Raw genomic sequence first — 11,327 nt, 5'->3', positions numbered from 1 at the left:
ACTAGAACTAGCATCATCACTAGATGTAGTATACTTGGGGGTGGTTCTAGATTGTACCTTCTTCTGTTTGCCGTCCTTTGCCATGAAGCACTTGTGGCCGACATTGGGGAAGAGGAGGACCTTGTTGACGGCGATGATGGCGGCGTCCTCGTCGGAGGAGGAGTCGGTGGAGCTCTCATCGGAGTCCCATTCCCGACACACGTGGGCATCGCTGCCCTTCTTCTTGTAGTATTTCTTCTTCTCCTTCTTCTTCCCCTTCTTGTCGTTGCCCCTGTCACTATCACTAGACATAGGACATTTAGCAATAAAATGACCGGGCTTACCACATTTGTAGCACACCCTCTTGGAGCGGGGTTTGTAGTCCTTCCCCCTCCTTTGCTTGAGGATTTGGTGGAAGCTCTTGATGATGAGTGTCATTTCCTCGTTGTCGAGCTTGGAGGCATCGATGGGAAGCCTACTTGGTGTAGACTCCTTCTTTTCTTCTTCCGTCGCCTTGAATGCGACGGGTTACACCTCGGGTGTGGAGGTGGCGCCTTGCTCCAAATTCACGATGTGTTTGGAGCCTTTGACCATTAGTTCAATGCTCACAAACTTTCCTATCACTTCCTCGGGAGACATTAATTTGTATCTAGGATTCCCACGAATTAATTGCACTTGAGTAGGATTACAAAAAATAAGGGATCTTAGAATAACCTTGACCATTTTATGGTCATCCCACTTGGTGCTCCCGAGGTTGCGCACTTGATTCACCAAGGTCTTGAGCCGGTTATACATGGCTTGTGGCTCCTCTCCTTGGTTGAGGACGAATCGACCGAGCTCCCCCTCGATCGTCTCTCTTTTGGTGATCTTGGTCACCTCGTCCCCTTCGTGTGCCGTCTTGAGGATGTCCCAAATTTCTTTGGCCATCTTTAACCCTTGCACCTTATTATACTCCTCTCGACACAAGGAGGTGAGGAGTATAGTTGTGGCTAGGAGTTAAAGTGCTGAATTTGGTCGGCCTCATCCGAATCGTAGTCCTTGTCCCCTACCTTTGGTACCTGTGCTCCATACTCAACAATATCCCAAATACTTTTGTGGAGTGAGGTTAGATGATGCCTCATTTTATCACTCCACATAGAATAATCCTCACCGTCAAAATATGGTGGTTTGCCTAAGGGAACGGAAAGTAATGGAGTGCGCTTAGAGATGCGAGGATAGCGGAGGGGCATCTTACTATACTTCTTGCTCTCATGGCACTTAGAAGTAGTGGACGACGAGTCAGAGCCGGATGTGGAGGGCGACGATGTGTCGGTCTCGTAGTAGACCACCTTCTTCATCTTCTTCTTCTTGTCATCTCTTCGATGGGTCATGTTGGAGGAAGAGGATTCCTCCTTATGCTTGTGGCTGGACTCCCTTGAGTGGGTTCTTCTTGGGCTTGCGGGCTTGTCGCCGGTCACGATCTCCCTCTTAGCGTGATCTCCCGACATCACTTCGAGTTGTTAAACTCTAATGAAGTATCGGGCTCTGATACCAATTGAAAGTTGCCTAGAGGGGGGTGAATAGGCGTAATCTGAAATTTACAACTTAAAACACAAACTACAAGCCAGGGTTAGCGTTAGAATTAAATCCGAGTCCGGGAGAGAGGGGGAAAACAAATCAACCAAGAAATAAAGCGGATGAACACGGTGATTTGTTTTACCGAGGTTCGATTCTAAAGAACCTAGTCCTCGTTGAGGTGGTCACAAAGATTGGGTCTCTTTCAACCCTTTCCCTCTCTCAAACGGTCACTTAGACCGAGTGAGCCTTCTTCCTTAATCTCACGGGTCACTTAGACCCGCAAGGACCACCACACAATTGGTGTCTCTTGCCTCGCTTACAAAGCACTTGAGAGTAAGAAGTGAGAAAGAAAAGAAAGCTAAGCCAAGCAAACAAGAGCAACAAAGGAACACAAATGATCCTCTCACAAGTCCTAATGCGCTAGAGTTGAATTCGGGACTTTGAGCGGATCGATCACTTGAATTGTGTCTTTGGAGTGGAGTCTATTGCTCTTGTATTGAAGGCAATGTGTTGAATGCTTGGATGGTTGGAGTGGTGGTGGTTGGGGGTATTTATAGCCCTCAACCACTTGGGTGCGCCAGCCACGTCACCCAACCGTTAGGGTTCTGGAGCATTTGACCGTTGGAGGCTTTATCTTCTAGTGGCACCAGACAGTCCGGTCTCACACCGGACAGGCACTGTTCAGTGTTCGGTGCGCCTCTGACGGGCGGATCTGAATCTGCGTGCATTGTTCTTCACTGTAGCTCTGATCTTCAGCTTTTGCAGACGACCGTTGCGCGAAGTAGCCGTTGCTCCGCTGGTGCACCGGACAGTCCGATGAATTATAGCGGAACGCACTGTCGAAAACCTGAGAGTGGCTGGTTTGAGATTGTACGGTCCTGATGCACTGGACAGTCCGATGCGCCAGACCAAGGCACTCTTGGTTTCTTTGCTCCTTTGAATTTGAACCCTAACTTCGTTCTTTTATTGGTTTGTGTTGAACCTTTATACACCTGTAGATCATATAATCTAGAGAAAACTAGTTAGTCCATTTATTTGTGTTGGGCATTCAACCACCAAACTTAGTTATAGGAAAAGGTTAACCCTGTTTCCCTTTCAATACTGCTTTAGTCCTCTGATCTGCACCGCTGATCAGCGATCGGACGGATCAGCGCAGTTATGAAATAAGATGTGATTGGCACCATCAGTTTTCGATCCAGTGGTTATCATTGTGTACCTATTCGCATAACACTAAGTCTAATCGCACCTGGCAGGTTCTGATCGAACGGATAGATTTCCGTGATACCCTTTTGGCCAGTCGAATTAGCAAATAGGACCCTTGGCTTTTAGGGAAGTAACCCGCGATCCTACGGCAGTGGTGCTCTGTGTCTTGGATGGTTTTACACAGAGACCCCTGCGCTTCACAGTTTTTGGCGCGCAGTCCAGGAAGATAGAAAATCTAAGAAAATGATATGGAAAATGATTTTAAATGTAAAAATAATCACTAGAACTTGTTTAATCCCTAGAAAATTCATACTTAGTCCAAATTGATCCATTCCAGTTCCTATAATTTTGTAATAGTATTGTTCATCACATAGTGTCTCTGTTTTGACATGAAAATTGTATTAAAATTTATCTCCTAATTAATCTTGTATCAAATACATAAAACCTTCAGAAATTCATAGCTTAAAATCCATAACTCCAAAATTAATGATTCTTTTTTCTATGATGTTATTTCAATGTGTAGATTATTAATATGTATTTTGTATAGATGTTTGGTGTGATGTTAATTTCTCCTTTTATACCATGCTTGTTTGTATTGTGGCGAGTAGAAGAGCCAGTGGCCGAGGATCCCGGTGTTCAGCAGGTGCAAGTTGCTGAGCAGGAGCTCATTGAAGGCAAGTTATGCCCTTGACCACTTTTATTACCCAATAATATTCTTTATTATCACTTATCCATGCATAGGCTTAATTTTGATGGGACCCAATAGGTTACCCTAGTTTGCTTATCTTTTTACCTTGTTCACCACTGAACTATTTGGGTAGTTTTTGCTATTGCTCTATATAGTTTTGGGTTTAATATTACATTATGTTCATGTTCTAATTATACTATTACTTTATTTATTATTTATATCAAGATCATTATTTTTAATTGGAACATGGAACTTAACTTGAGAAACACGTGCCACCACAAGGGTGGAATGGAACACCCTTGGATGACTAACTAGGAAAGCTAGTGGAGGACTACTTACCCTATAGGGGCAAGGGCAGTAGGGGAGTAGGCGTGTAGGGAGGTTCCCGGGCTGATTTTGCTGCGATGGCGGTCAGACGGAGATTCCTGTATTGCTCTTCCTACAAACTGTAGCGGGTTTTCTGAAGCTAGTGGAACTTTGTAAAGGCCTCGTATGTTACCTTACCTCGCTTCTTTGGTAGAGGTGTATGGGGCCCGTACAACCCCGTGGCAGATGGGTAACATGACTTGTGGGCACAAGGTACAACCTTTGCAGACTGTAAAACTGGTATACTAGCCGTGCTCGCGGTCATGAGCAGCTTAGGACTCTCGCATGATTAAATTATGGAACTAAATTCAATTTGTTATTTGCATTGCATGGGATTTATCATTAATTTTTGTTCTATTATTTCTATTATTGCTTTGGTATTTACTTACATCTAGTAATTGCTAATAAAATTTGACCAACTTATTAAAAGCAATGCTCAGCTTTAACCCCTATTGTTGACCAGCCTTACACACCACATGAACTCCCACCTTTGGTGAGTTCATGCACATTATTCCCTACGACTTGTTGGGCTATGATCTTTTGTGAGCTCACACTTGTGATATATAACCCCCCCACAGAAGAAGAACATGTGGCCCAGGAGGAGCCACACAACGAGGAGTTCAACTTGATCTAGGTGGCATCTCCCAGTCGACTTTATGGCGCCAAGGATGAACCTTAGTTCACTTTATGTTTATCTTTTATTTTCATGAGACTTCCGCTATGTAATAATTACTTTTATGATATTGTGACATTTATCTCTATACATTCTGTTATTATATGTGTTGTTCTTCTTTGGCGCACATATGAGACGCACTTGGCTTTATCCCTTAAACCTGGGTGTGACAGAAGTGGTATCAGAGGAAATGTTGACTGTAGGACAAAACCAAGATAGAAATGGACAAAACCCTTACCTACTTACCTTACTCTGATTCTTTCTATACTTATCTTGATCCTGTCTCACCTTTTGTTGTTCTATTCTGATTACTCTTATCTTTTCTACTCTAAGACAAGATGGATTTCACACCTTGGAATCCTACATTCATGACCCTCTTTTAAGAGATAGGAGACCTAAGAAAAAAATTAAAATTATTTTCCTTATTTAAAAATGTTGGTTGATTGTTCTAATGATAAATGCCTGATTTTCTTCTTTGATTGGTTGAAATAGTATAGTCAGGCATCTTAGCATGTACCCACATAAGGTAATGTATTAGCTTTAGTAGGTAACACACTAATCTACTTAGCTAATAAACTTCCAAATTAACATGTCTCGTAATTACTTGCCTTGTCTACAATTCTTTTTTTCTTACCATGTGTTTCTAACTTAGATGGTCATTACCAGGAAGGGAGGCAGAATTGATTTACTTGCCAACCCATTCAACCGGAGGGTACTTAGACAACAACAACAAGCAGAGATGGATCCTCCAAATCCTCCACCAGCCGGAGCTGATCCAGTTGAGAGCACCTAGCGGGGGGTGAATAGGTGATCCTGTAAAAATCAACAACTAATAGCCACAAAACTTGGTTAAGTGTTAGTGTGGCTAAGCAGCGAGCTCTTGTGAACACACAAGTATCACAGAAAAGCAATCACAAAAGACCCGCGAGTTTATCCCGTGGTTCGGCAAGTATAACACTTGCCTACCTCTACGTTGTGGCGTCCCAATGGACGAGGGTTGCACTCAACCCCTTTCAAGTGATCCAATGATCAACTTGAATACCATGGTGTTCTTCTTTGCTTATCTCTTTTCCCGTTTGCGAGGAATCTCCACAAGTTAGAGTCTCTCGCCCTTACAACAAATATCAAAGTGAAAGCACAAGAGTAAGGGTGGGAAGCAACACACACAAATCCGCAGCAATACGCACACACACAAGCCAAAACTTGAGCTCAAATGAAAAGCAACAAGTTCACCACTAGAACGGAGCTCAAATCACTAACAAAGTCAATCAAGTGCGTGGAGACGGAGTGTGTAAGACTTAGAATGCTCAAAGTATGCTTGGGTGACTCCTCCATGCGCCTAGGGGTCCCTTTTATAGTCCCAAGGCAGCTAGGAGCCGTTGGAGGCATTCTTGGAAGGCTAATCTTGCTTTCTGTTGGGTGGCGCACCGGACAGTCCGGTGCGCCACCGGACAGCCACTGTTCATGTCTGGTGCGCGATTCCCTTCCTAATTTGGTGCAGCCGACCATTGCAGATTTGTGGCAGTTGGCGCACCGGACACTGTCCGGTGCACACCGGACAGTCCGGTGCCCCCTGCCAACCGTTGGAGCGGGCCATGCATCGCCCGCGGATTTGGCGGTCGACCGTTGCGCTGACGGTCGTTGGCTCACCGGACAGTCCGGTGAATTATAGTCGTACGCCGCCGAAGTTTTCCCGAGAGTGGCCAGTTCGCCGGAGCTGGCCTGGCGCACCGGACACTGTCCGGAGCACCACCGGACAGTCCGGTGTGCCAAGCCGAGCTGAGTCTTGGCTGCACACAGACACTCTTTTCCAATCCTTTCTTTTCCTATTTCTAGCACTTAGATAACTTCATTAGTACACAAAAACAAATGTACTAAGTCTAGAATCATACCTTCTTGTTGATTTGCACTTCATTCTCTATTTGGCATGTAATAACTCACTCAATATGTGTTGGACACTTAATCACCAAAATATACTAGAAATGGCCCAAGGGCACATTTCCCTTTCAATCTCCCCTTTTTGGTGATTTATGCCAACACATCAAAAAGCAACCAATAGAAGTGCAACATCAATGCAATTGAGAACAAAAATTGTTTTTGATTCAAATTTGGCATATTTGGATCATTCTTTGCCACCACTTGGTTTGTTTTTGCAAATCAAATTCAATTTCCTATCTCTAAGTCAAACACACTTGTTTAGGCATAAAGAGAGGTATTCTAAGAGAAATTGATCAAAGATCCAAAAACTCCCCCCTTTTCCCATAATCATAAATTCTCCCCACAAGAGGCCAAATTTTGACAATAAGAGTATTTTGACAAATCAAAAGTTCTAACTCTACTATTTTCAAAATTTCACAAGTGGTAGCTGATCCATTTGCTTTGGCCTTAATTTCTCCCCCTTTGGCATTAAGCACCAAAATGGGATCATTCTTGGCCTTTTAACCCCATTGCCTCACCAAAATTGTCAATTAAGAGCAAAAAGGCAATAAGAGCATTGATATGAACTTGGAGTTATTAACGGAGTGCAGTGGAAGTCTTTGCATGGTCCAAGTTCACCTTTCCCTTTCAATGCACTTTTGAGACTAAAACAAGAACTCAAACACAAACGTTAGTCTCAATGGGTCAAGTTGTAGCATGCCTCCCCCTAAATAAGTGCGTCACTTGCAAATGGACTTGTGAGGTCCGGGGATCATGTGTACAACTTGAGCACTACAAACATAGATTGAAATGCATAAATTACATGATCAAAGGCTTAAAACACATGTATGCTACAGATCAATCCAAGTTACGTGAATCTAAGACATTTAGCTCACTACGCAACCTGCAAAACCTTTTCTCATCTAAAGGCTTGGTGAAGATATTGGCTAGCTGGTTTTCGGTGTTAATATGGTACACCTCGATATCCCCCTTTTGCTGGTGGTCTCTCAGGAAGTGATGCCGGATGTCTATGTACTTAGTGCGGCTGTGTTCAACAGGATTATCCGCCATGCGGATTGCACTCTCATTGTCACATAGGAGTGGGACTTTGCTCAGATTGTAGCCAAAGTCCCGGAGGGTTTGCCTCATCCAAAGTAGTTGCGCGCAACACTGTCTTGCGGCAACATACTCGGCCTCAGCGGTGGATAGGGCAACAGAAGTTTGTTTCTTTGAGCTCCAAGACACCAGGGACCTTCCTAGGAATTGGCACGTCCCTGATGTACTCTTCCTATCAACCTTGCACCCGGCATAATCGGAGTCTGAATATCCAATCAAGTCAAAGGTAGACCCCTTTGGATACCAGATCCCGAAGCAAGGCATAGCAACTAAATATCTAATAATCCGCTTAACGGCCACAAGGTGACATTCCCTTGGGTCGGATTTATATATAGCACACATGCACACGCTAAGCATAATATCCGGTCTACTAGCACATAAATAAAGCAAGGAACCTATCATAGACCAGTATGCCTTTTGATCAATGGACTTACCTCCTTTGTTGAGGTCGACATGTCCATCGGTTCCCATTGGTGTCTTTGCGGGCTTGGCGTCCTTCATCTCGAACCGCTTGAGCAAGTCTTGCGTGTACTTCGTTTGTGAGATGAAGGTGTCGTCCTTGAGTTGCTTCACTTGGAACCCAAGGAAGTAGTTCAACTCGCCCATCATCGACATCTCAAATTTCTGTGTCATCATCCTGCTAAACTCTTCATAAGACTTTTGGTTAGTAGAACCAAATATTATGTCATCGACATAAATTTGGCACACAAATAGGTCACCATCACAAGTCTTAGTGAAAAGAGTTGGATCAGCTTTCCCAACCTTGAAAGCATTAGCAATTAGAAAATCTCTAAGGCATTCATACCATGCTCTTGGGGCTTGCTTAAGTCCATAGAGCGCCTTAGAGAGCTTACACACATGGTCGGGGTACCGTTCATCCTCAAAGCCAGGGGGTTGCTCCACGTACACCTCCTCCTTGATTGGCCCGTTGAGGAAAGCGCTCTTCACATCCATTTGGAACAACCTGAAAGAGTGGTGAGCGGCATAGGCTAACAAAATGCGAATAGACTCTAGCCTAGCCACAGGAGCAAAAGTCTCCTCAAAGTCCAAACCTGTGACTTGGGCATAACCTTTTGCCACAAGTCGAGCCTTGTTCCTTGTCACCACCCCGTGCTCATCCTGTTTGTTGCAGAACACCCACTTGGTTCCCACAACGTTTTGCTTGGGACGTGGCACCAGGGTCCAAACTTCATTTCGCTTGAAGTTGTTGAGCTCTTCCTGCATGGCCAACACCTAGTCCGCATCTTCCAAGGCCTCTTCTACCCTGAAAGGCTCAATAGAAGAGACAAACGAGTAATGCTCACAAAAATTAGCTAGATGTGAGCGAGTTGTTACTCCCTTGCTTATATCACCCAAAATCTAGTCGACGGGATGATTCCTTTGAATCGTCGCTCGGACTTGAGTTGGAGGGGCCCGTGGTGCTTCTTCCTCCATAACTTGGTCTTCCTGTGCTCCCCCTTGATCACACGCCTCCTCTTGAGGAACCTGTTCATCATCTTGAGTCGGGGGGTGCACCATTGTTGAGGAAGAAGGTTGATCTTGCTCTTGGTGTTCCTGTGGTCGCACATCTCCAATCGCCATGGTGCGAATTGCGTCCATTGGAACATCATCTTCATCTACATCATCAAGATCAACTTGCTCTCTTGGAGAGCCATTAGTTTCATCAAATACAACGTCGCTAGAGACTTCAACCAAACCCGATGATTTGTTGAAGACTCTATACGCCTTTGTATTTGAGTCATAACCTAGCAAAAACCCTTCTACAGCTTTGGGAGCAAATTTGGAATTTCTACCTTTCTTTACTAGAATATAACATTTACTCCCAAATACACGAAAGTATGACACGTTGGGTTTGTTACCGGTTAGATGTTCATACGAGGTCTTCTTGAGGAGGCGATGAAGGTAGACCCGGTTTATGGCATGGCAAGCTGTGTTCACAGCTTCCAACCAAAACTGCTCGGGTGTCTTGAATTCTCCAAGCATCGTCCTCGCCATGTCTATGAGTGTCTTGTTCTTCCTCTCTACCACACCATTTTGTTGTGGTGTGTAGGGAGCGGAGAACTCGTGCTTGATTCCTTCCTCCTCAAGGTACTCCTCCACTTGCAAGTTCTTGAACTCGGACCTGTTGTCGCTTCTTATCTTTTTCACCTTGAGCTCAAATTCGTTTTGAGCTCTCCTTAGAAAGTGCTTTAGGGTCCCTTGGGTTTCTGATTTATCCTGCAAAAAGAATACCCAAGTGAAGCGGGAAAAATCATCAACAATAACAAGACCATACTTACTCCCTCCGATGCTGATGTAGGCGACGGGTCTGAAGAGGTCCATATGAAGTAGATCCACAGGTCTTGATGTGGTCATCACATTCTTGCTGTGATGAGTACTTCTCACCTGTTTGCCTGCTTGACAAGCTGCACAAGGTCTATCTTTTTCGAAAAATACATTGGTTAGACCTAACACATGTTCTCCCTTTAGAAGTTTATGAAGGTTCTTCATCCCAACATGTGCTAGACGGCGATGCCACAGCCAGCCCATGCTAGTCTTAGCAATTAAGCATGCATCTACATCGGCCTCCTCTTTCGAAAAAATCAACTAAGTAGAGTTTGCCATCTAGTACACCCTTAAAAGCTAATGAACCATCACTCCTTCTAAAGACAGACACATCTACATTGGTAAATAGACAATTGTAACCCATATTACATAGTTGACTAACAGATAATAAATTGTACCCGAGCGATTCAACTAAGAACACATTAGATATGGAATGCTCGGATGAAATGGCTATCTTTCCTAGTCCTTTAACCTTGCCTTGGTTCCCATCTCCAAAGATGATCGAATCTTGGGAATCTTTGTTCTTGACGTAGGAGGTGAACATCTTCTCCCCCGTCATGTGGTTTGTGCATCCGCTGTCGATAATCCAGCTTGAGCCCCCGGATGCATAAACCTGCAAGGCAAATTAGGCTTGGGTTTTAGGTACCCAACTCTTGTTGGGTCCTACAAGGTTAGTTACAATATTCTTTGGGACCCAAATGCAAGTCTTGTCTCCCTTGCATTTGGACCCCATCTTTCTAGCAACCACTTTTTCATTTTTACATGAAAGTACAAAAGTAGTGTTGCAAGCATGAAAGACATTGGTAGGTTTATTACACACTTTCCTGGGAGCATGAGACACAAAATTTCTCCTAGGCCTACCATTAAAATTAGAACTTGAAGCAATCATGGCATGTGAGTCAAAAGCATTATAACTCCTATTATAATGAGAATTTCTAGAAAATTTTCTATCATTGTACATGAAAGCATGGTTCTTTTGACTACTACTAGCCATAGGGGCCTTCCCTTTCTCCTTGTAGGAAATGGAAGCCCTTTGACTTGTTAAGTTCTTGGCTTCCTTTCGAAAGCCAAGTCCATCCTTAATTGAGGGATGTCTACCAACGGTGTAGGCATCCCTAGCAAATTTTAACTTATCAAAGTCATTTTTGCAAGTCTTAAGTTGGGCATTAAGACTTGCCACTTCACCATTTAATTTTGTTATAGAAGTAAGGTGCTCAACACATGCATCAACATCAAAATCCTTACACCTATTACAAATGACAACATGCTCTACACAAGAACTAGATTTATTAACTACTTCTAGCTTAGCATTTAAATCATCATTAATACTCTTTAAGCTAGACACAGTTTCATGACAAGCAGGTAATTCCGAAGATAGCATTTCATTCCTTTTAACCTCTAAAGCAAGAGACTTTTGCACACTTACAAACTTATCATGCTCTTCATATAAAATAATCTCTTGCTTTTCTAAAAGTCTATTCTTTTCATTTAAAGCATCAATCA

This window comes from Zea mays, chromosome 5 (assembly GCF_902167145.1).
Source record: "Zea mays cultivar B73 chromosome 5, Zm-B73-REFERENCE-NAM-5.0, whole genome shotgun sequence".
In the NCBI taxonomy this organism is placed as follows: Eukaryota; Viridiplantae; Streptophyta; class Magnoliopsida; order Poales; family Poaceae; genus Zea; species Zea mays.
The sequence above is the reverse complement of the archived record's forward strand: the minus strand, read 5'-3'. Positions refer to the sequence as shown.